Raw genomic sequence first — 24,955 nt, 5'->3', positions numbered from 1 at the left:
AAAACATTTGTGATGTGGTGAATGGAACAGAGTACCCCCAAGTCAATAGCCCTGTGAAAGCCAGTGCGAAGAAATATTGCTAATGAAACTCATGACAATAATCAAACAAAGCAGCCAAACAGGAACACATTTGTTATCACCAATTAGCAAAAAGCCTAAAAATGAGTGCACAACTGTATTTCTCATCCTTTTGCCAGGGTCAACTATTTGCATCATTGCATTTCAATACCATAATGCGTTTCACAATTGCCCCATACTATCAGCATTATAGGTAGATTGAGCTGCATCTTGTGCATCCTATGTTCAACTGTGTAAGTGACAGCGAGTGAAGAAAACCTGGCACGCATCCCAAAATCCGTCAAAAGTCCCACCCATATTCCAGCAATTAATGTGGAATTGTGGACATATTTCGCAGAGCCTCTTATGTAAACATAAAATAAAACAAACGTTCGCAGATGGAACAACACAGTCTCAACCGTAATGAATATATATATATTTTTTTTCCGGACGAGGCCAAGTGGATACGCGGCCAGTTTTAACAGGCAATCCTGATCATATCCTGGGAAATACCACGGGGCCTATGTCAAAACGCATTACGTATTTGGATATGAATGCGCAAAACACACGCAACCAACATAAGCCCCCTTATATCTGACAACCAAATACAGCTTCACTAATCTCCTATCCAGCACGCAGGTCACAATTAATTTTCGGGCAAAAGCGGTAAAGGAACATGTAACTCACGTATGATGCTCGGCATCCGCGTTAAATACTTTTAAAACATACCCCTGATACGAGCCAAACCTAGTCCGAGCAACAACACCAGGTCTTATGAAAATTTCGAAACAGACTGCCCCCAAACGCGCCAATATTTAAAACGTCTGACGTCATTTAAATTGGACGTCACATGTGTCTTACCCTTAAAGGGGAAACCGGATTTGTAAATACGTGCAGCCAGGTGAGCCCCTGTATAGTTGATTCGCATCGTGAATCCAAAGCGTGTAGTATAAATGCCACAAGCAACCGCCAGTTTCCGTTTTGGTCATAAGGACCTTATGGCCAGATCGGCATAATAATAAATGCAGAGCCAATACATAAAAATACGAGTTTCTGTCCTATCATGGGTCACTTGTTTTGTGATGAAAATAGGCATCACCAATAAGTTGTGAGTGCATCGTGTTTTTCTCACTAATTAGGACTTCAGAAACCCTACAGTTATATGAAAAATATATTATAAGAGGTATTAAAAAGAGCATTACTATATGACTAATTAGTATGCGGTCCATCCCATGAAATAACAGTCCAAGACAAATATCCGAAAAAAAAGACATTCGGAACACACCCGGCCAGTATGATGTTACTTATCACGGTATGTTTTTAAAAAGTATGGAACTCTGAATGCCGAAAGCTATACTAGTGGCTATATCAAAGTCGCATCGCTATGTTCATTTTTGGTTTTGCCCAAAAATTACTTGTGACATGGGTGCTGGATATGGATGGGGTATTCGTGAAGCTGCTTATTCAATATGAAGGGGGCTTATGTTGGTTGTGGCTTTGCCTGCTTCGGATTCATGCTTTGTTGTGGCTTTGCCTGCTTCGGATTCAAGCTTGGATGTCTTTGCCTGCTACAGATTCATGCTTTGTTGTGGCTTTGCCTGCTTCAGATTCATGCTTGGTTGTGGCTCTGCCTGCTTCAGATTCATGCTGTGGCTCTGCCTGCTTCAGATTCATGATTGGTTGTGGCTTTGCCTGCTTCGGATTCAAGCTTGGATGTCTTTGCCTGCTACATATATTCATGGTTGTAGAGTTTCTACTAGACGCTTTGGAGAAAGGTGCGCGATATCCATACTTATCTATTTTTTACGCACATATAGGGGCTGGACTCATCTTTGTAACCCTTGTCATATCCTTTTTTGCATTTTATTAGTATATCATTGCCCCTGTTTCATACTCAACAAAGCATAATGGCTACACGCCCAATTAAATCTAGGCATTCCTTGGTGGGGGGTTCGGTCAGGGGAACTCTAGACAATTTCATTACTAGGGCTGCTACTGTATTAGAACAAGAGATTGCCATCACAGAGCGCCGTCTATCATTGGACCCTATCTACCAGAAGCGCTCGTCCTTGGGCCACATTCAACAGGTCCCCTCACCTTCGACCTCGAATACGGGCCCTGATTTTACGCTTAATGTTGGCCCCTCTTTGTTGTCACATGACACAATAGATATTCCGGACATACCAAAGGCTATTATTACATGTTCCCCCAATTCTCAATCATTAACGGACACTTCCTTTGAGGATCTAACTCCAATCCAATCCGTTAAGTCAGTCAAGAGAAAAATTGTAAAAAACAGACCTTGTCCTCCTAAACTCGTAGTAAAAAAAACCAAAGCGACAAAAAAAAAGAAATAAAACTAGGAAAGATCATCACCCGGAGTCTCCTAATCTTACGCCTCAACTAACGCTGAACCCTACTCGAGCAAGGCCTTTAAAAGCCACGATACAGCCTCCCACATCACCTTTTTCCAACTTACTGGTTGATATAGAGCATTTGGTAAAATCCCTATTATCACCTTTAGTAGAGAGAGTTAAAAACATCGCAAAACAGTTAACATCTTTGGAAACATCACACGCTTTACTTATTGCATCAAACAGTGAACTGAATACCCATCTATCTAAAAATCCCATTTTGGACGTTGGGCCTCTTCCATCTACTCAAACAGTTAATCAGCCCAGCCCACTGAATTGTACGGAGAACATACCCGTTCCCTTGCCTATAGTAGAGAAAAATTCCACCGCCGAAGGGACCGTAAGAGGAGATCGACTTCTCTATCCTGCAGAGCCTTTGGGTAAAAATGCTAATCGCCAGCCCTTCTTGAATAATATGCCGGAAATGATTTCCCATATCGACTTGCACCCGAAGCAGCCCCTTACGTTGTGACACTCACTGGCGTCCCAGAGCTTGCTCCAGGTAAAACGGAGAGACACCAGGAACTTAAAAATAAAGTAGTACACTGGTTAAGCCAAAATAGACCACTTCCCCCCGAAATTAATGGCGAAATATTGCACGTGAGAAGACTGAAATGGTTGGGCCCAAGACCGAAGGACATTCAGGGAGATATCATTATAATCAACTTTAGGGATCGCAGGGTACCACCCCACATAGTGGACTGGTACACAGCGCGTAGGGGCGTGGGTATCTCAACGCACGACCTAAGTTATTTTTACCCCCGCTCCCTTCTGTCAAACCCCCCAAAATCACATCTAGTACCGAGGATAACTACTGAGGCCCACCATTTCACTTTACCCACTTTCAATAGATTCGCAACTCTCTCTGGTTTGGATGATCAAGATTGACTTTCTAATTCTGCAGTTATGGCTGATAACTCCCCTAAAATGAACTCTTTGCAAATTATCTTTGATTCCGATTATCTTAATCTTAAGAAAAATACTTTGTCTGATGACAACGTTGTGAGGAACCCAACCTATGGCCATGTTCTTCATCCCCCAACTTCTGAACCAATTATCCCAATTGACCGCTTATCAACCAATTCTTCCTTGATTAAACATTCAATGAGGGATATTTCCTTCCTTTCAACTCCCCTGCAATCTCAGGAACTCACTGTGATCCCAATAGATCCCATCATTGGTAACACCTGTACGGACGTATCCCTACTGGGTGATAGCCTCTTGTCTTGGAACGTGGCAGGTCTCCTTGACAAACTGACCAACCCCGCATGGGCCCAAATCGTTTCCCGATACAGATTCATCTGTTTACAGGAAACTTGGACTATCACAGAGCTTCATCTCCCAGGGTACTAGACTTTCCATACTCCAGCTTCCCCCAGTCTTCATGGGAGAAATAAGGGGGGACTTTCCATTTACATTTCCGTAGAAAGCCGACTAAAACCAGTGCATGTTACAGGGACCCTAAATTACCAGATCATTAGCTTAACTGGTGGATTTTTCAGGAACATCATCCTGGTCAACTTCTATAATAATATCCCAAGTTCTTACCAGGACCTGGTTCTTAATGGGCTAAAGGCCGATTTAATAAACATAGAGAACCAATCTAAATCTGACATGCTAATCATTTGGTTGGGTGATTTCAACTGCCCCTTGTGCCCACAGAGTATCAATGGTACCTGTGGAATGGTTACTGATACCGATGACCTTTTTACCCATTTTCGGAACACCAAACTAGGAGACCTTTTAAATGGTTTAACATCTCACTTTAACCTATCCTACGCCAACGAACTATGTCTCCCATCTAAGTGCTTTAAACCTACTTATAATGGGCGAGGCTGTCACATTGTAATCGATTATATTCTAATATCTTCCAGGTATTCAGGGTCCATACTTAACTGGGAGACCCTTGACACTGCCATCAGTGATCACTACCCTATCGGGGTGACTTTAAAACTAACCTTGCAAGCTAAGCACAAGGCTAGGAAGAATCCCCTCTACACTCCACCACTGAGGACGGGAACCACTACGGGGCTTTACCTAAAATGGGACAAAGTAGTCCCCCCCGTTTTCCTTAACTCTCTGGTTAAGAATACATATGACCACATTCAAATATGCCTGTCAATCACAGAAAATCCTCAGGCAATAGGTCATTCTTTCTCCATAATCTTGTCGGAAATTAAAAGATTGCTTGCACGCGCCCCAAGGAATTCCTCCTCATGCAGCCATGGCTGGTTTGACAGGTCCTGTTCCAAAGCCCTGCGACTCTTGAAAGTTGCCTTAAAATCTAATCCCAAAAGCCGCCTGGAAGTCCAGCAAGCCAGACAAAATTATCGCACTGCCCGCCAGGTTAGGAAAAACCAGCTGAAGTCAGAGGCCTGGCAAGCTCTCTTGGAAGCCTCCAGTAAAAGGGATAACACCGCCTTCTGGAGAGCAGTTAACGACCCATTTAGAAAAAAAAGTTTTTAGGCTCAGAAATAAAGTTTCATGAATTTGAGTAGTCGCCCAGCTAACGGCTTCTTGAGGTGGAAGGGAGTGCAGAGCTTCCAAAGCACCCTTAACTTGCGTGCTGATTTCGACTAATGCTCCAGGGTCCATTACTACCCTATCCCAACGCACTCGCCGTAGATTATTTGTAAGGAGGGCGTCTGTGGTAGCTATCATGGTTGGTTCATTACTATGATGATCAGCACAGAACGAGAAACTTAGGACGAGGGGGTTATGGTCGCTCTCGGTGCGAACTGGAATCACCATGTCTCTAAGGGAAGACCAGAACTCCACTTTGATGAGAGCATAATCGATTCTGCTGTGTCGGAGACCCTCTACAAAGGTGTCACTACCCATTTTGTCAGAGACAGTCCGTCCATTTGCCGCCCTGAAGCCGTGCCCCATACACAGACTCATCCACTGGATGGCTGATTCAGTCCATTTCTTGATGGGTGGAAGATCAAGAAGAGGGATGTTCCAAAGAACATCCACTTCCATTGTGAGTGAATCCTCGGGAATGTTAAAGGGCTCGAAACAACAGTTCAAATCCCCCGCAATTATTATATTAATACTAGGGTTAACAGTTTCCAAAAAGCCATCTAGCAGTAAAAAGGTATTTGTACCGCGCCCTCCTGGTTGACCTCTATTATATATGTTGATAATCATAAAGTCAGAACCATCATGGAGGTGCAGCAGTACTATTAAGAGATCAGGGCTGTCTACAGCCAGTTCGGATGGTCGACACTTAAGGGTTTGCTTAATTCAGATACTAAGACCACCTGAGGGTCTGCCCTTTGACCCTTTGGTGGCTGCTTTATAAAAGTTAGTAAAGCCAGGAAAGTGAACCGGGTCCACTGCCCACGTTTCCTGAAAAACCAGGACATCGAATTTGTCCACCCATGTAGACCACTCATTTATAAAAGTTTTACTCCTAAGGCCAGCTATATTCCAAGAGACCAAGGAGAAAAAATGATGGTCACTAGCAACAGGCAATGGATCCAAGGGCAGAACCAGAGGGGCAGTATGATTTCCGGTCTTGCAAGGGACTGGGCACTCTGGCCCCCCGTAGCAACGATCCAAGCACATAAGATTAGCCTTATCCAGTCTAGCCTCACTAACATAAGGGGCTACCACTGGATCAGCGGGCAAAGGGGTGGGATAGTTACTACCATATGTGCTCTCAAGAAAATCAAGATCTATCGGAGGAGAATGTAAAACGGTGCAGGACACAGGGTGTGGAAAGATAACGGTATTTAACCGCACACCACCCGTTCCTAAGGAACCCCTTAATGTGCGACAACAGGATACTTTCCCCTCCCTGGCAGTACTGCCATACCCGTTTGTATTTATACAAACAAAACCTATGTTGTTGTTAGCCAGTCAATCCACCTCCTCCAAGCCACTCAATAGGCCAAAACGATTATAAAGAGGAAAATTAAAGTCCAATCTAGGTGGACCCTGATGACCTCTATAAACCCTTTCCCACCTAGGTGGCTGAGCAAGGTGTGTGCCGCTGGGGGTAATAGAATAGAAATACCATAGGTCAAGAGCAAGTATTCTATTGGAACACTGGATATTAGGATGTCAACATATGTGCCTCACTACTCTGGGGTCCCTGAAATTAATGATAATACAATCACCCTCCACATCCTTGGGTTTGGTACCTATCCAACTCACCCTTCGTACAAACAAGATTTCAGCACGCAGGTTGGGAGGGAGAGGTCTGTTGCCATTGAGCCAGTGTATAACCTTGTTCTTAAGCTCACTATGGAACTCTAACTTGTCATAAGGGATCCCCGGGACACCTGCCAGAATTACCGTATATGGTGATGACTCAGGAGGTAAATTGATACAAGGGAATAGTGAAGACGAGCCACTACTCTTATGAACAGTAATCCCTCTTGTGTTGGGAACGGAGTTAGAATCAAATGTTGCCAACTTGTTTCTATCAACTGTGGTTTGGTTGGGGACATCTTCCCTAACAGGGTCCGAAGCTGTCATAATTACAGGCACTATGGAAGGAGAAAATGTAGGACCGTTAAGAGATTTACTAGGCAGCGTGGGATGATTGGTACCAATCAAATCGGTCTTATCTTGCAAGGTGTTGTCAGAAGATGGTAAAGTTTTTCCCACTTTGGATTGAGTCATACTCTCCTTTTCCGAGATGACAACCGGTGGTATTTCCACAGATGGCACAGGGGGAATAGTACTACCTTTCACAATAGGAGGTCTATTCTCAAGGATGGAAATACTATCAGGGGTAGAAAGCAAGGTGCTGTGGTTAGTAATGTCAGAACCCACGATCACGGTACTTAGTGCCAAGTCGTGATCAGTCTGAGTTGGCAAACACTCCGGAGAAGCAACCGACATCATTTTACCCAAAGAGGATCTCTTTGCTGTTAGAATCAGAGACAATCGTTTTTCAGTAAGAATAATTTCGTGTTCGAGGACACGAACAGCTCTGGAAATAAATTGGTCTAGGGTCCCAGAAACTGTACCTCCTGCGCTATCTTGTGCAATCTTTCTCCCAGACCTTAAGGAAGTTGCCATTTTTCAACGTAGCGTGTATGTAATGTAAAATAGCAGCTACCACGCCAATATCAACAGTAATGAGCATTAATCGCCTAATATATGGCAAAGATTTTCAGATAGATAATTGGTGGTTAAACTGATATTACAAATCACGACGAACTTGATAACAGTATCATAGCGCAATAACAGGCGGACTGAAAGTCTCTTACGTCCAGGGATTACAACCCGAATAGCCAGAGGAGGCCCTGCCCGGCCTCCTCTGGCCCCGGACCGCCACAGACGGCCCGCCCTTTGCCAGGGCTTCACCTGGCGTGACCCGCGCGTGATCCCGCGACGCGTGGGCTCTCCTCTAGTTAAATGCGCCTCCGGGCGCGGAAGAGGCGTGTGCGGCTTCCTGCCGCTAAGGATTGCGGGAAATGAAGTCCACTCGTTGCTGCGGCCGCGCCGAGATGCCGGGACGGCAGCGGCGGCAGGGGAGATTAGGCAGCGGGAGTTTCGTCCAGCACAGTGAAAGAAGGTATGGCGTCCAGCGACCTGATAGCACAACAAAAAGAGCCCCCGCTCCACCGGGGCTCTCCTCTAGTTAAATGTTCCTCCGGGCGCGGAAGAGGCGTGTGCGGCTTCCTGCCGCTAAGGATTGCGGGAAATCAAGTCCACTCGTTGCTGCGGCCGCGCCGAGATGCCGGGACGGCAGCGGCGGCAGGGGAGATTAGGCAGCGGGAGTTTCGTCCAGCACAGTGAAAGAAGGTAGGGCGTTATCAATTCTGAAGGTAGGGTTCTGGGTTTTACATCAGAGGGTGCCCCTGCATGAGCAGACCCCCTCTGCAGCCTTCGGAGACCATTCTCCGGGGTTGTCTGTGGTGCAACCAGACACATATGTTTAAGTGCATTATAACCTCGCGGTAAATGCTAACTTTAAAACGGCTGCTTAGAAACGTGTCGTGTTTGGTGTCAAACACCTTGGAATCATACCTCCACACCAGTAACTGGTGTGGGAGGTATGATTCCACCCTTCCAAAGGGACATCTGTGGGTCACCGGTCTACCCAGTACCAGCTTTCTCGACCCAGGCAGCATAAAAATGGACGCTGCCAGCCACAGACACGATTATACTCTCCTGCTGCTGAGTCAAGCTCGAGCAGAAGAAGGCATGACAATAGGCATCCTGTCACAGGGAGGTGTGACCACCTCCCAGACAGGGTTTAGTGTATTGTGGCTAGGTGGGTGCACTCTGAGAGTGCCAGAAAGTCTGCACTGGGGGCACATTTGGTGTCCCTGTGCATAGTCCAGCTCAAACCAGTTCTGGGAACCATTGGCTCCTGCTCTGGCGTGAAACTGGACAAAGGACATGGGTGTAGCCACCCCTCTGTCCTGCCCCTCCACTAGGAGCGTCCCTAGAATCTTGCCAAGCACTTCCCATGGGTATAAAGTGGGCTACCTGGCTACAGGACTTTAGATTTTACCTGGGCAAGATTCTGCTAAGAAGAAACCAAGTACGTCGACTGTCTGCATGCCGCTGGACGACCGAAGAATTTCCCTTGGAGTAAAGAAGTTACTCCCCTGCAGAAGCAAGAACCTAAGCACATCGTTTGCTTCTCCCGAGCTCCTGAGGACTCCGAAGATTTCAGCAACACAGGAAGTGGGTTCCCGAAGGTCCCTGAGGTAGATCTGACCTCTCAGTGATTCTGAGAACAGTATCCCTCGTGAGGGCCGTGCAACCCGAACGCCTGTGCAACACATACATTTGCAATTGCTTATGCTTATTCACGATTCCCGAGCTTGTGCATTGGACTCTGTGCAGTCCCAACCCGACCAGTATTTGTACCAAAGATATCTGGCCTTCACTCACCGAGAGTCCTGTGGGCTGGTACTTTGCAAACTAGCTTGAGGTCTCCTTGTGATCCCTGGTCCGTTGGCCTGCGGGTCCTGGCGAGGATCACCTTGTTTGTTCTTGGGCTTACCTGGTTGCTCCAGACCTGCCCTGACTCTCCATTGCTTGGAGAGTCCCCTGGACCTTGCTGGTCCACACCGTAACCTGTTTACTCTCACTGCATGGGTTGCATTTGCCAAGGCTTGTTGGTGCTCCAGTTGGACATCGACCCCTCAGCACTTGACATCCTTAGTGGGACAGCTCACATCCAGATCCTGGTCATCCTCAACGTCTCCTGGTCCCCGTGGCTGCAGACTCAAGCAACCCTTCTTCGCACCTGAAGCACTCAATATCGTTGGGCATTCGACTACTGAGCCCCTGGTCACCTGAAGTGACCCAGACTCTGTCCCCTCTGCTTTCAGGTTCCTCTCACCTCAAATCCAGGCTTGGATTCCACCAGACACTCTTCACCTTCCTGGCAGCAGTACTTCTTTGCAACTCTCTATTGAAAACAACAAAGGGTTCCGACACCACTTGACCCCTATGCACCCGGCTTCTCTGGGATAGGTAACACGGGTACCTCGGTACTCACTGGTGGGTTGGCCTTAGAACCTCCTATGTTCCAAGGGGTTTGCTCGAAGTCCTCGTAGAAGTGTCCTTTAACTGTAACTTTGCAACCACAACTTTCCCATTGAATTGTGCGGAGCACGCAGTCGTGTTTCTTCACTGCACCCGTCCTCCGTGGGCTCCCTGTGTCACTCCTCTGGGTGGTTCCTTGGGGTCCCAGCGATTCTGCGTGCTCTAGGCACTGTGTCTAGTCAAGTCGTGATGGTTATACCATTTATTTAGTATATGCTTCGGTCTCCCCCTGGAGCCCGCTGTGTATTGTGCTACTTACGAATGTCCAATTGATCCAGTATTGTGTGCTTTGTGCTTTAATCTCGTGTAGAGACTAGTAGAGAGTGTTATATTAATGAATACATATTTTTATACAACTACTGTGTGGTTCTGCTTTCATTTAGTCATTCAGGAGGTGATATTCTGGTAAAACAAGCTGCTTTATATTCCTTCAAGATTAAGCCTGAGGGCTGCTCTCCACAGCTACCACTAGGATAGCTTCCTAAAGGTTATCTTTGACCTCATACATCATAAGGGTCATGTGGACTGGTACAGGGTGCCCACTTTTATTAGTGGACAGCATATACCAGGCCACCTTCTCACATTGGTGTGCTTTGGTTGGTATTCAAGCTTGCTATTCTTTTACCAGATAAATCTCATTGAGTGATTAATGAAAACCACTAAGTATTAGGCACATATAATGCATCACCCTTTCTCCAACTCAAGAGAGTTTAGTCTCCACTAGGTTAGGTAGGTGCCCTCACCACATAACAATAGTATGTATTCTAGAGGAGAAGCCCGTGGCTCTCTGCAAACTAGATACAATGGCCTCTCATTCCCAGAAATGAGAGCCATGTGTGCATCTAGGAAGTTGAGGACAGGGAGAACAGACAGCAAACACCCAACGTCTCATTGAGATTTTGCTCTTTGATGACCTTAGGAAGACCCCAGGGTCTGATGAGGTAGATAGATTAAGTGGAGCAGGGAATGAGGAAAGGCCAGAAAGTGAAACCTTCTTTGACCTGGACTCAAACCCTGACCAGGAGAATCAAGATGATGCTAACCTGTACAACATAGATCTTCTTTTAGGTGGGGGAGACGGCCCCAGTGACCCTCTCTTTACTCCGCCAGGAAGAGTACAGAGTTTACCTAGGAGATCCAGATCTCCCGCTGTAGAATCTCATCACTCAGTACCTTCTGTAGGGACTTCCATATCAAATAAGACGGAATCCTCTCATGATAGACAGTGCCAACTTCTGGAGCTTGAGAAAATCAAGCTTAGGCTCAAGAAGGAGCAGTTGGCGCCAGACATGGAATTCCTAGAGCTCCAGAGAGCAACAAAGAGATTGGGACTAGAGTCCCATGGTGGCAGCAACAGTGAATGAATGAATTCTTTATTTGTGTGGTTACTTAAAACCATTACAATAAGAAAAAAACGCAGCATTTTAAAATGACAGAATTAGAATCTAGAAGTCTAAAATACAGAAATCCAAAAATAAGCAAGTCTATATGCACGACAATTTTTAATTTTTTCTTTTGCAGTCTTGGATAAAAACAATCAGGTGATAAAAAGGTGGCCTGGCGGCAGCCGTACAGGTACCTGCCTGACGGCCTAGGGGGAAGTGTCCATCAGTTTTGTACAGGTATAATGGACAAATTTGCCAAAGTTGGCCATGTGATTCACTGTGTCCAACATGTAAAGTCGATGGACTGCCTCCTTTGCAGTGTGAGTGCCCAGTTGAAGTAGAATGGGCCTGAGGTAGATGCTGCGGGCTAGGCGCAGAGCCAGGCAACAGAGTAAAATATGGGCCAAAGACTCGCGTTTGTATTTAGAGAGACGGCACTCCGCAATAACTGGCCTTACTGTCCCAGTTGCATATCGTTCTTTAAGGGGGAGAGGATGTAATCTGGCTGCTAGGGTCCTATGTAGGGCTTGTCTCCTCACTGCCTGCGTAAGGTGAAGTTTGAGGTTGGGCAGTGTGTGGGGGAGGCTTTGAGACTCGTGTAAGCCTCTTGCTACCAAGGATTCCATATCCAAAGTGCGAGAGCGTAGACGTACTTGCTTTTTTATTGTACTTTTAATAGTGGCATACTTGATCATGCTGGGGTCCCACTTCTCTGTTACAAGTTGCAGGAGGTCTTTGGCGGAGGCGAGACAGGCAAACCAAGGATTGTCGGATTCTTGGAAGATGCTTTTTATAACGGCATTCATGGAGTTCTCCGGTGCCCCCGTTGTTGGATACAATTATTTGCTTAAGGTCGCCATCTCTTCCAGTTTTTGTTGGTTAAGATTAAATTCCAGAAAAATTAGGTTGTTCCTGGTGCAAGCCGATAAGCGAAATAGCTTTTTGTAGGCTGTGCAGTGTATTTTTTCTAGATCTTTAGCAAATTTCCCTGGAAATGCCTGTTGTGCATAATTAAGAGATGGTAGTATTTTCGCCCTCAGTACTCTTTAGATAGCCGTTGTTGGACTATCTAGGGTGGCGTGTAATTTGCAGAGGGCATAGGTGATCTTTTTCCCTTTCTGCTGAGGTTTATGGAGGTGGACCCCTGGGCGGCCCGTTTCGCTAAGTTGTAATGTTGTATGCAGTCCAAATTCAGCGGACCCAGCCTCCACTTAGCCACTTTTTTTCAGGGGCCAGAAACATAGGCTAGAAACATATGCAAATAGGTTTTTATTTCTGTGAAGTGTACTTTCAGCGAGTGCTTAATGTATATGGAAATCCCACCTGATGGTCTCCCAAATATGTTACCTTTGATGGCAGGATTGGAATATTCTGCATAGCCTCTTATCGATGTAGGTTTGATTGACCATGTTTCTTGGGTGCAAATTAGGTCAGCGCCTTCGAGGAATGTAATTGCCAATGGACTTTGCAGGAGCTTTGTGATTCCTGCGACATTCCAGGTCATAATGTTTAGTATTCGGATATTGTCCGGCGGGCATCCATGCTGGGCAGAGCCATTTCTTAGTTGATGCCAAACTTTTGGTGGCACAGTCTCCTTGCTTATGAGGGACCTGGTGTTAGGGGCTAGGGTTTAGGGCCTGTGGGAGCCAGGACCAGTCTTTGTTGGTATTCCCCATGGTCGAGCAGGAGCGGTTGCCCCCTTCTGCGCGTGTTGTTATTTTGATTGAACAATCGCTGGTCAGGTTTATTTTTAGACCCCCTTTGTTGCCATGGAGATAGATCCAGTTGCTATTACTAGCCAAGTTGAATCCTTTTTGGGTGTCCTTTTCTGATTGATCTGTTCTTGAGGTCCCGGCTGTTCCTTCAGGTATTCTACTTTTCAGGATCACTTGATATTTTATAGCAGACGGGGTCATGATTTTTATTCCCCAGTTTTCCAGTTGCTTATTATTTCCTTTCAGGACCTTGGCCCTGGCCAGACTGGCGAAGATTAACTCTGTTGTCTAATTGGTCTCGCTTGGTCCGGGGGCAAGGAAAGACACGCTGTCAATGTCAGTTGTTTTTATTTTTTCTAGGCACGGAATGTTTGCGCAGAGTTTCAGGAGATTGCAACGATTAAGAATGTCCCTGCGAGATGTATTCAGGGTACAGTAGTACTTTTCGTTTTTCCTGGTCTTTTATTTGGTCATTGGATGGCAAGTTTTGTTGAAGGGTTGCCTCCTGCATGTCAAGGGCCTCTATAGAATTCCGAGTTGGTTTCACCTGGGTATCCACGTCTTCCCCAGGCAAGTTTGAGTTTACTACCATCCGCTGAGCATTGCTCCTGAGCTTGTAGTTGTAGGCAGTGCAAGAAAATAAGTCGTCGGTGCGTGTTTGAGTGGACTTCGTCTCCCTATAATTGATAAATATGGTTATGGACTGATGCTAGCGTGGAAACGCATTTGTTTGTTTTGGGTTTTCCTTGATTGATGCTGTTCATACAAGCATTGTCTGGTTTGGTCACTAGAGAACACTTTATGTCGGATTCCGGAGTTTTATTTTGTTTGTGGTTTGCTTCCTCAGCTTGTGGCCCTTGTGAATTGTTAAAGTGCCACCTCGGTTTTTGTTCAGTCGTGTCCGGGGACTTTGATAGATGCACCGTAGGGTATCCTACGGTGCCTTGAGGGATGGTTTCGATGTTGGTTGTACCTTCTGTTTGTAGACCTGAAGTTTTTTTATTTGGGGTCTTTTTTTGAGATGAGGTATTAATCTCGTGATGGTCTTTATTCTTATCCTCAGTCTCCTGGTTTTCCGACTGGAGCCACTGTCAGATAGAACCTTCATTGTTGGTTTTGATTTTTTTTGATTTGTTTAGCTTTTTTAATTTTTTCTTATTTTTTCTAGATAAGTGTTGGTTGTCTGAAATTGACAACTTTGACTTGTTGTTAGTTCCTTGGCCTTTGTCTAAATTGCAGTTGGTTTTTATTTCAGAGTCTTCAACACTGTTTATTTGGTCACCCATGACCCCTGTCATTTCATGCGAGGCTTCCTTATCGTTGGTTTGCAAGTCCTTCGTGCTTGTGATCATCTTTGTGATTTGTTGGGAATATAAAATGTTCAGTCGCCTGTTGACTTCGTTCTTGAGGTCCTTGACTAGAGTGCTCATTATCTCTGGGAGCTTTTCCAGATTCTGCAGTATTGGACTGAAACCGCAGGCCTCTTGTTTGACTGTTAGAGCTGTATTTGCCTGAGCTCTGTGTATAAGTGAATTCAAATGTTCCAGTTTTGAATCTAGTCCCGAGATCAGGCCGCCGACTGTTTGTAATATATTTATTTGGGTGTCCAATTTATCTGCATGCAGTATAGCAGCGTTTGCCATTGAAATCAATGCGTCGTTGATCAGTGCTAGATGGTTTTCAATTTGAGGCTGGAGCCAAAGGTCCAAGGGTCGTTTGCTTGTGAAAGAAAGCTGGAGTTTGAAGGATTAGGGCACCGTTTAGGTGAGAGACGTTGACTTGTGGACTCAGCTGGTGCTGAAAAAGAGTCAATGGGCTCCGAATGAAGTCTTAAAGGAGTTCTGTGTGCCCATGTTATTTCTTGAAACTGGGGGAAAGGCCTCACACAATTCTGAGATTGAGAGGCCGGGAGATGAATTTGATTGATTGAAAAGTACTCCACTGTTTCATGTTTGGTTATTGGCACTATCGGGTGTTCGGGAGGCAGAGGGAATTGTGTATAATGTAGGTAATGCGGGAGATGTTCTCAAGGTTGGCTGGGTCTTTGGGTTGTGAGACACTGGACTGGGGCCATTAGGATGTGCATCTGTTGGGGCTGCCTTTTGTACTACACTAATTCCATTTGTGTCCCTGTCATTGGTGTTGGACCATGTCGTCGCGATTGTTTGACCAGGCAGTGAGGCACTGTTTGGGGCCTTGGGGGGCGACGCAGTCAGCTGGTCAGTTGACTTGCTGTTTATTATTGGACCCTCTTTGAATGACGGGGGAGCTGGGTTTAGCTGATGGTATTGAATTTGATGATTGGTGGTACCCTCCGTTGAGTCTGTTAATTCACTTATTATAAGTGCGTTGGCTCCCTTGACCATGTGGTCTGTTTTTGCAATCCCTGAAGTTTGACTCACAGGGTTGTTAGAGCTGGATAAGCCTGGAACCCTTGTTGTTTCTGGTGCTCTTACCCCCCTAACAGTGGTTATTTCTGGTGAAAGTGGAACACTTAGTTGAAATCCTAAACTTGTGTCTGCGTATTTGTATGCGTCTGCCGATGTTCTGACAGATTTTTCCGCGCAGGGTGTGCAAGCTGCTCTGCCAGATTAACCAAATTTATCGTCTGAGGTGGTGTAGCGCAGGAACGCTCTTATATCGCTGTTGCCGTTCGTGGTGGTCGTTCTCTTTATGATACTGGTTCTATTCCTGATTGCCGTAGTTTCACTTGTATGTGTGGTCCTTCCTGATGGGATTACGGATGCTGTTGGTGGTTCGCCCATTTGCGGGTTCTCTGAAGGCCCCTCCCTAGGGACTGACCCTGGTTTGGCACACCCTTTACCTAGGGAGTACAGCATCTTGGACTTTTGCCGCCTTGCTGATTTGTGAGGTCGACGATTGTCCTGGTGTTGGACCTGGTTTGAGTTTCTGGTCCGCATCGTTGATCTTTGTGCTGTGCTCTTGCTGTGGAGGGCTGGTCAGCTGGTGTGGGTCCTCCTGTTGGACTGTTGGACTGTCGGGCAGCCTACCAGCAACCTCTGTGGCTGTGTGCCCACTCTCCCGGCTAGGTGGCTTGGGCTGTAGGAGATTCCTTAAAGTTTTGTGGGCCTCAATCTTGGGGATAGGCTCTCCAAATGCAGTGTGTTAAAAATGCTACAGTGCTCTTCGCCCACCACTCGCCTCACCGTTTGCCTCACCTCAGCTCTAGGGATGTCCTGGTGGGTGTTCTGGTGATCAGATATCTGTCTGGCTGTCCGATGATTGCGGCACCTGGTGGGGCAAGCAGGGCAGCTCGGGGTGACTGTGTCCGGTGTTGGACCACACTTTTCTGTCTCCGACCCGCTCTCCGCTTGGTAGTGGACCTTGATGGGTGCCCGTGCTGCACAACTACACAGTCGCAGCCAGACTCTCTACGCTGTCGGTCCCCGGCCCCCGACCCCCAGCTCCCTCCTCCCTCCTACTACTCCTACTCCCACTGGAGGGGGCACCAGGTGAAGACCGGGAAACCGGTCAAGGGCTTGCGCTGAATAAAACTGCGCTGATCGTGGAGGTCTGTAGATGACTGTAGAGAGAGGCAGGTGGAGAGCGGGTAGGTAGCGGGAGGGAGGGAACGGCTGGTAGAACGGCTGGTGGGACGGCAGGCTCCAGCTCCGGCCTGTGTCATTTTGTGATGGTAATTGTTCCCTTCCCTCACCCGGTTGCCTCTCAGCACCTCTCTCCAAGTGGTGCGGGCCGGGAGGAAGTACAGAAGCTTCCCCGTCTGCCGTCTGTCACCCCCCCTTGCTGCCCGTCGCGGCTCACCTCAGTCCACTATGTAGGTCAGGAGACTGGGAAGATCCTGCCGCCACCCTCACCTGCTGCCACACGGGAGACCTGCCGCCGCTGCCAGTTGCTGCCAGTTGCAGCGCGATCGTGGTGAAGTTGTGGGAAACATGGAAATCGGGAGACCAGGAAGCTCCCGCGGCCGCTGCCTCTGCTGCTGCTGCACGCCTGCTTACTCAGGTACAACAAAAACACGGACTGGCACAATGAAAACCCTTTAGCACTGCCAATATCCTTCTTGGAATAGTTTGGCTCCGGACTGGTTACAGTATTTACATCCTGCTCCCTGGGGCACGGGAAGAGACGGCTGTTCTCAAGGTGATGGCGTGTTTGGAGGGACAGGAGTGCATGGCAGCAACAATGTCCCTAGGGTTAAGGAGTATACTCATGATCATAGGAACCTGAACAAGATAGTCCCTCCCTACCAGAGTGGGGATGACATCCACAAATGGATAACTGCACTAGAGAGGGACTGTAAGGTACGGAGGGTCCCTCAGGAGCAGTGGGCAGCTATCTTGTGGCTCTCCTTTGCTGACAAAGGAAGAGATAAACTCCTCACTGTTAGAGAAGAGGATGCTGACAATTATTCAGTCCCGAAGAGTGCTCTCATTGATGGATTTGGCTTAACCATTGAACAGTACAGGATTAAGTTCAGAGACACCCAGAAGACACAGACTCAGGACTGGGTTGACTTTGTAGATTGTGCTACTAAAGCTCTGGAAGGCTGGTTACTTGGCAGTAAAGTGAATGATTTTAAAGGATTGTACAATTTAATTATGAGGGAGCAGATCCTTATTAATTGCCAAAATCAGTTGTTGCATCAGTACTTGGTTGCTTCTGATCTGACCTCTCCCCAAGAATTGGGAAAGAAGGCAGACAAATGGGTCAGAACCAGGGTGAAGCAGAAAGCTCAGAATCAAGGTGGTGACCAAAAGAAGCAAGATGCTAAAACGTCAGATAAGGGTGGGGAAAAGGGGAAAGACCAGAAGTCTTCACACAGGCCCCAAAAATCTGCATCTGGAGGGGAGTCACAATCTAACAAGGGAAAAGGCAAAAAGAAACCTTGGTGTCAGATCTGTAGAGAGAAGACACATTGGACAAAGAATACCAGTTGTCCAAGTGCCAAGAATCTACTCCAGCAACCACTGCCCCTAAGGCAACTGCTCCCCGTAGCTCAGTTCCAAGTGGTGGTATACAGAACAAGGGGACAGTAGGGTTACACTTGGGATCTGAGATAGATTCTGGCCTAGTCAGAATTCCACCTCAGGGTGTTTTGATCTGTAATGGAGGCATGCATATTGCCTCCTTATTTGTCAGTCCCAGTAATCTGGGCAAGTACAGACAGCAGCCTTTGATCAATGGTAAGGAGGCCATGGCATATAGGGACACAGGTGCAAGTGTCACAATGGTGACAAAAGATCTTGTGGGCCCTAAACAGATCACTTGGTGAGATATACCAAGTGACCAATGCAAGCAATGTCAGGACAGACCATTCCTTGGCAATTGTGAATTTCACCTGGGGAGGGGTAACTAGCCCTAAGAAGGTTGTGGTTAGCTTAGACCTCCCTGTAGAGTGCTTGTTGGGCAATGATTTGGAGACGTCAGCCTGGACTGAAGTGGAACTCAGGACACATGCAGAAATGTTGGTCATCCCTGCAGATGTGTTTGCCATGACTAGGTCACAGGCAAAAATGTCTTCCACTGAAGAGGCCCTGGATCCTGAAAGGATGGACCAGGTGCCTTCCAAGAGAAGGAGCAGAAGGGGTAAGGCAGTGTCTTCCCCCTGCCTCAGAGTGAGGATCAGTCTCTTGAGGGAGATGATCTCAGTCCCTGTGAAGGAACTGTCTCCGAGGAACTTAAACCTGACCAGGTTTAGTTCTTGGGGACAGGGGGCCCTTCCAGTGCAAACCTGAGCCTGGAGCAGCTGAGCTGTCCCTCTCTTGAACCCCTCAGACAGCAAGCTGCTGCTGAGGCTGCTGGGAGTGCCAGTGGGCCCCACAGGATCTACTAGGATGATAGACTTCTGTATTCAGAGGGTAGAGACCCCAAGCCTGGTGCTACCAGGAGGTGGGTTATACCTTGGAAGTTTAGAGGCTTCCTATTAACACTGGCAAATGACATCCCATTAGCAGGTCACTTAGGCAAAAGTAAGACCTGGGACAGGCTTGTCCCTCACTTTCACTGTCCTCACATGTAAGAAGACACAAATGGGTTTTGTTGCTCCTGTATCACTTGCCAAGCCAGTGGTAAGGCAGGTAGTACTACAAAGGTCCCCCTGATACCACTACCTGTGGTGGGGGTTCCATTTGAGAGGGTTGGGATTGACATTGTTGGTCCCATGGATCCTCCAACTGCATCTGGGCACAGATTCATACTAATGGTGGTGGAACATGCTACTAGGTATCCAGAGGCAATACCCCTTAGGACTACCACAGCTCCTGCTGTGGCTAGAGCACTCCTGGGAATCTTTTCCAGAGTGGGTTTCCCTAAGGAGGTAGTATCAGACAGAGGTGCAAAATTAATGTCTGGTTAACTTACTGCTATGTGGAAGGAGTGTGGAGTGAATTACAAATTCACCACACCCTATTAGCCATAATGCAATGGGCTAGTTGAAAGATTCAACAAAACCCTCAAGAGCATGATAAAAGGTCTCCCTCAAAAGCTTAGGCATAGATGAGATATCCTTTTGCCATGCCTTCTCTTTGCCTACAGAGAGGTTCCTCAGAAGGGGGTTGGCTACAGCCCTTTTGAACTTCTGTTTGGACATCCAGTTAGGGGTCCCTTATGTTTGGTTAAGGAGGGATGGGAGTTACCGCTCAAACCCCCTAAACAGGACATAGTGGACTATATACTTGGTCTCCGCTCCAGGTTGGCTGAGTACATGAAGAATCCAAAAACCTTGAGGCTAGCCAAGAAATACAGAAAGCCTGGCGTGACAAAAGGCTGTTTTGACTGTGTAGCAGCTAGGACAAAAGGTATGGGTGTTGGAGCCTGTGGCCCCAGCAGCTCTCCAAGAAAAGTGGAGTGGGCCCCATACCATCCTTGAGCAAAAGGGAGAGATTACCTACCTAGTGGACCTTGGAAATCCCAGGAACCCCCATAGGGTGCTCCATGTGAACAGGCTCACACCATATGTGGACAGGGCAGACAGGGGCTTGCTCATGGCTACTGATGAGGGACAGGAGGAAGAGAGTGATCCACTCCCTGACCTCCTCTCACAGAACCCTGATGATGGTTCAGTTGATGGTGTGACCTTGACAGGCAGCCTCACTGAACAGCAACAGACTGATTGTAGGAAGGTCTTCAATCAGTACAGACACATGTTTTCACTGACTCCGAGTCAGACTACCTGGTGTACACATGAGGTGGACACAGGTGACGGGCTGCCTCTTAAAAATTAGATTTACAGGCAACCTGACCATGTCAGGGACTGTATAAGGACTGAAGTCCAGAAGATGTGGAAACTGGGCGTGATTGAGCCCTCAGATAGCCCTTGGGCTGGTCCAGTAGTCTTGGTGCTAAAACCTCACACCCAGGGTGATAAGAGAGAGATGAGGTTCTGTGTTGACTACAGTGGACTCAATGCAGTCACTAGGACTGATGCTCATCCAATTCCAAGGGCAGATGAACTAATTGATACTTTGGCCTCAGCCAAGTTCTTAAGTACATTTGACCTGCCAGCTGGTGTCTGGCAAAGCAGATTAGCGTAGGATGCTAAACCAAAAATAGCATTTTCAACCCCTAGTGGGCACTACCAATTTGTGATGATGCCTTTTGGCTTGAAGAATGCACCTGCCACATTTCAAAGGCAGGTGAATAACATTCTCACAGGTCTGGAAGCCTATAGTACAGCTTATCTAGATGATATTGCTGTATTTAGCTCCACCTGGGAGGATCACCTGGTCTACCTGAGAAATGTTCTAGAGACCCTGCAAAAAGCAGGCCTTACTATCAAGGCCACCAAGTGCCAGATAGGGCAGAGTAAGGTTGTATACCTAGGCCACCTTGTGGGTGGAGGACAGGTTCAACCATTGCTCAGCAAAATCCAAACCATCATGGATTGGGTTGCTCCAACTACCCAGACTCAGGTCATAGCTTTCTTGGGCCTGACTGGGTACTACAAGAGGTTTGTCAAAGGATATGGCTCCATAGTGACCCCTTTGAATAACTTAACGTCCAGGAAAATGCCTAAGAAAGTTCAGTGGACAGTTAGCTATCAAAAGGCATTTTATGACCTGAAGCAGACCACGTGCACTGCTCCCATTCTGCAAGGTCCTGATTATTCCAAACAATACATTGTTCAAAGAGATGCATCTGAGTTGGGGGTAGGGGCTGTGTTATCACAATTGAATTAAGTTGGTCAGGATCAGCCAGTAACTTGCTGTGGTTTGGGCTCTGAAGAAGTTGAGGCCATATCTTTTTGCAACTCATTTCATTGTTCAGACAGACCATAAGCCCCTCTTATGGCTAAAACAGATGAAGGGTGAAAACCCCAAACTCTTGAGGTGGTCCATTTCCCTACAGTGGAACATAGACCTGGGAGTAACCATGCAAATGCAGATGCACTCTCCAGATATTTCCACTTAGAACATGAAGACGCAGCTGGTCAAGGTTAGTTTAATGTCATTGCGTTTGGGGGGGTGGGTTGTGTAGGAAAGTAGTATCTGCTTCTTATGGGTACCCCCACTTTTTGCTGATGACACACTGTTTTTGGACTAGTCTGACTGGGATCTGGGATCCTGCTATTCAGGACCCCAGTCTATCTGCTTTCTCCCTTAAATTGCTATGTATGTACTTTAGGTACACTCCAGATTGGATACTGGGGTACCCTTATCAGTCCCTAGTATATGGTACATCATGTACCCAGGGCATAGGTACCCCGGAGGCCTCCCATGGGCTGAAGCATGTATTATGCCACGCATGAGAGGCCATTCAAATTGACATGACAAGCCTGCTACAGCAGACAGTGATTAAGATATAGGTTCACTATATCTATCTAAATCTCTACACTTAAAAACCTATCAGTCACCTCCATGGCAGGCCTTATCAATCCTGAAGGCAGGATGCTGGGTTTTACATGAGAGGGTGCCCCTGCATGAGCAGAGCCCCTCTGCAGCCTACGGAGACCATTCTCCGGGGTTGTCTTTGATGCAGCCAGACATATATGTTTAAGTGCAGTATAACCTCGCGGTAAATGCTAACTTTAAAACGGCTGCTTAGAAACATGTCGTTTTGGTGTCAAACACCTTGGAATCATACCGCCACACCAGTAACTGGTGTGGGAGGTATGATTCCAACCTTCCAAAGGGACATCTGTGGGTCACCGGTCTACCCGGTACCAGCTTTCTCAACCCGGGCAGCACAAAATGGACGCTGCCAGCTACAGACACGATTATGCTCTCCTGCTGCTGAGCCAAGCTCGAGCAGAGGAAGGCATGACAATAGGCATCCTGTCACAGGGAGGTGTGACCACCTCCCAGACAGAGTTTAGTGTATTGGGGCTGGGTGGGTGCACTCTGAGAGTGCCAGAAAGTCTGCACTGGGGGCACATTTGGTGTCCCTGTGCATAGTCCAGCTCAAACCAGTTCTGGGAGCCATTGGCTCCTACTCTGGCATCAAACTGGACCAAGGACATGGGTGTAGACACCCCTCTGTCCTGCTCCTCCCCTAGGAGAGTCCCTAGAATCTTGCCAACCCCTTCCCATGGGTATAAAGTGGGTTATCTGGTTACAGGACCTTAGATTTTACCTGGACAAGATTCTGCTCAGAAGAAACCAAGTACTTCGACTGTCTGCACGCCACTGGACGACTGAAGAATCTCCCTTGGAGTAAAGGAGTTACTCCCCTGCAGAAGCAGGCACCTAAACGCATCTGACCAGTTTGCTTCTCCCAAGCTCCTGAGGACTCCGAAGATTTTAGCAACACAGGAGGTAGGTTCCAAAAGGTCCCTGAGATAGATATGACGTCTCAGTGATTCTGAGACCAGTATCCCTCGTGGGGGCCGTGCAACCTGAACCCCTGTGCACCGTGTACATTTGCAATTGCATATGCTTATTATTGATTCCCAAGCTTGTGTATTGGACTCTTTGTAGTCCAAACCCCGAGCAGTATTTGCACTGAAGATATCCGGCCTCCACTCACCGAGTGTCCTGTGGGCTGGTACTTTGCAAACTAGCTTGAGGTCTCCTCGCAGACACTGGTCCATTGGCCTGTGGGTCCTGGCGAGGGTCACCTTGTTTGTTCTTGGTCTTACCTGGTTGCTTCAAACGTGCCCTGACTCTCCATTGCTTTGAGAGTCCCCTGGACCTTGCTGGTCCACACCGTAACCTGTTTACTCTGACCGCGTGGGGTGCATTTGCCAAGCCATGTTGGGGCTCTAGCTGGACATCGACTTCTCAGCACTCGACATCCTTTGTGGGACAGCTCACCACTGGATCCTGGTCATCCTCGATGTCTCCTGGTTCCCGTGGCTGCAGAATCAAGCAACCCTTCTTTGCACATGAAGTAATCGACTTTGGTGGGCATTCGACTACTGAGCCCCTGGTCACCTGAAGTGACCCAGACACTGTCCCCTCTGCTTTCAGGTTCCTCTCACCTCAAATCCAGGCTTGGATTCCACCGGATACTCTTCGCCTTCCTGGCAGCAGTACTTCTTTGCAACTCTCCATTGAAAACAACAAAGGTTTCCGACACCACTTGACCCCTGTGCACCCGGCTCTTCTGGGATAGGTAACACGGGTACCTCGGTACTTACTGGTGGGTTGGCCTTAGAACCTCCTATGTTCCAAGGGGTTTGTTCAAAGTCCTCATAGAAATGTCTTTAAACTGTAACTTTGCAACTGCGACTATCCCATAGAATTGTACAGCGCACATGGTCATGTTTCCTCACTGCACCTGTCCTCCGTGGGCTCCCTGTGTCACTCCTCTGGGTCGTTCCTTGGGGTCCCTGCGATTCTACATGCTCTAGTATCTGTGTCTAGTCAAGTCGTGATTGTTATACCATTTTTTTAGTATATGGTTCGGTCTACCCCTGGAGCCCGCTGTGTATTGTGCTACTTACGAATGTCCTATTGATTCAGCATTGTGTCTTTGTGCTCTAATCTCATGTAGAGACTAGTAGAGAGTGTTCTATTAATAAATACATATTTTTATACAACTACTGTGTGGTTCTTCTTTCATTTAGTCATTCAGGAGGTTCTATTCTGGTAAAACAAGCTACTTTACATTCCTTCAAGATTAAGCCTGAACGCTGCTCTCCACAGCGACCACTAGGATAGCTTTCTAAAGGTTATCTGTGACCTCATACATCATAAGGGTCGTGTGGACTGGTACAGGGTGCCCACTTTTATTAGTGGTCAGCATGTACCAGGCCACCTTCTCACAACTCTATTATGCTGTTATAGGTGCTGGGGGCGGGGACGGGGGCGTAAATATGTTCCTGTGGATTTTTCTGACATATCATAGAATTGAAGTTTAGACTGATTCTATAAGGATTCCTGACGTTATTTGGAGATATATGTCCACTAATGGGACTAAGGAGAACTAAGAGAAAAGATACATGCATTTTATGTTCTCCTTTCATGCTCTTTATTGGCTTATGAGAAAACTGGTATGTTTTTTCTTTCTTACTGTATCATATACATTTGCTAATCTATGTTGGTTATAGCAAATTTGTTCCTTCTTCACTCCTTTGTTTGATTATTGTCATAAGTTTCATTATCACTGTTTCTTCGCACTGGCTTTCACTTGGCTGTGGCCTTAGGGGTACTTAGTTCCCTTCACCACATCATATATATGTCTTGAACACGAGTTAATATGAGGAAATGGCTTAGGCAAGTCACTGTGGCAGGTCCTGCTTGATCAACTTTCAAATTGCTTTTATAGATTCGTAATCCATTATAAACATTGCCAATTGTTTGTGGTTTTGTGTTTACTTTTTTCTTTCTTTATTATTCTTCCCCTTAGTTTCTGTCTATGTAACATTTGGTTTAAACGCGTGCTTGATGTTTCTTAATATGAAAAATGTGTTCTTTTACTAGCTGTTTTATATACATGT

Source organism: Triturus cristatus, chromosome 2_1 (assembly GCF_964204655.1).
Source record: "Triturus cristatus chromosome 2_1, aTriCri1.1, whole genome shotgun sequence".
In the NCBI taxonomy this organism is placed as follows: domain Eukaryota; kingdom Metazoa; phylum Chordata; class Amphibia; order Caudata; family Salamandridae; genus Triturus; species Triturus cristatus.
This window is presented reverse-complemented; position numbering follows the sequence as displayed.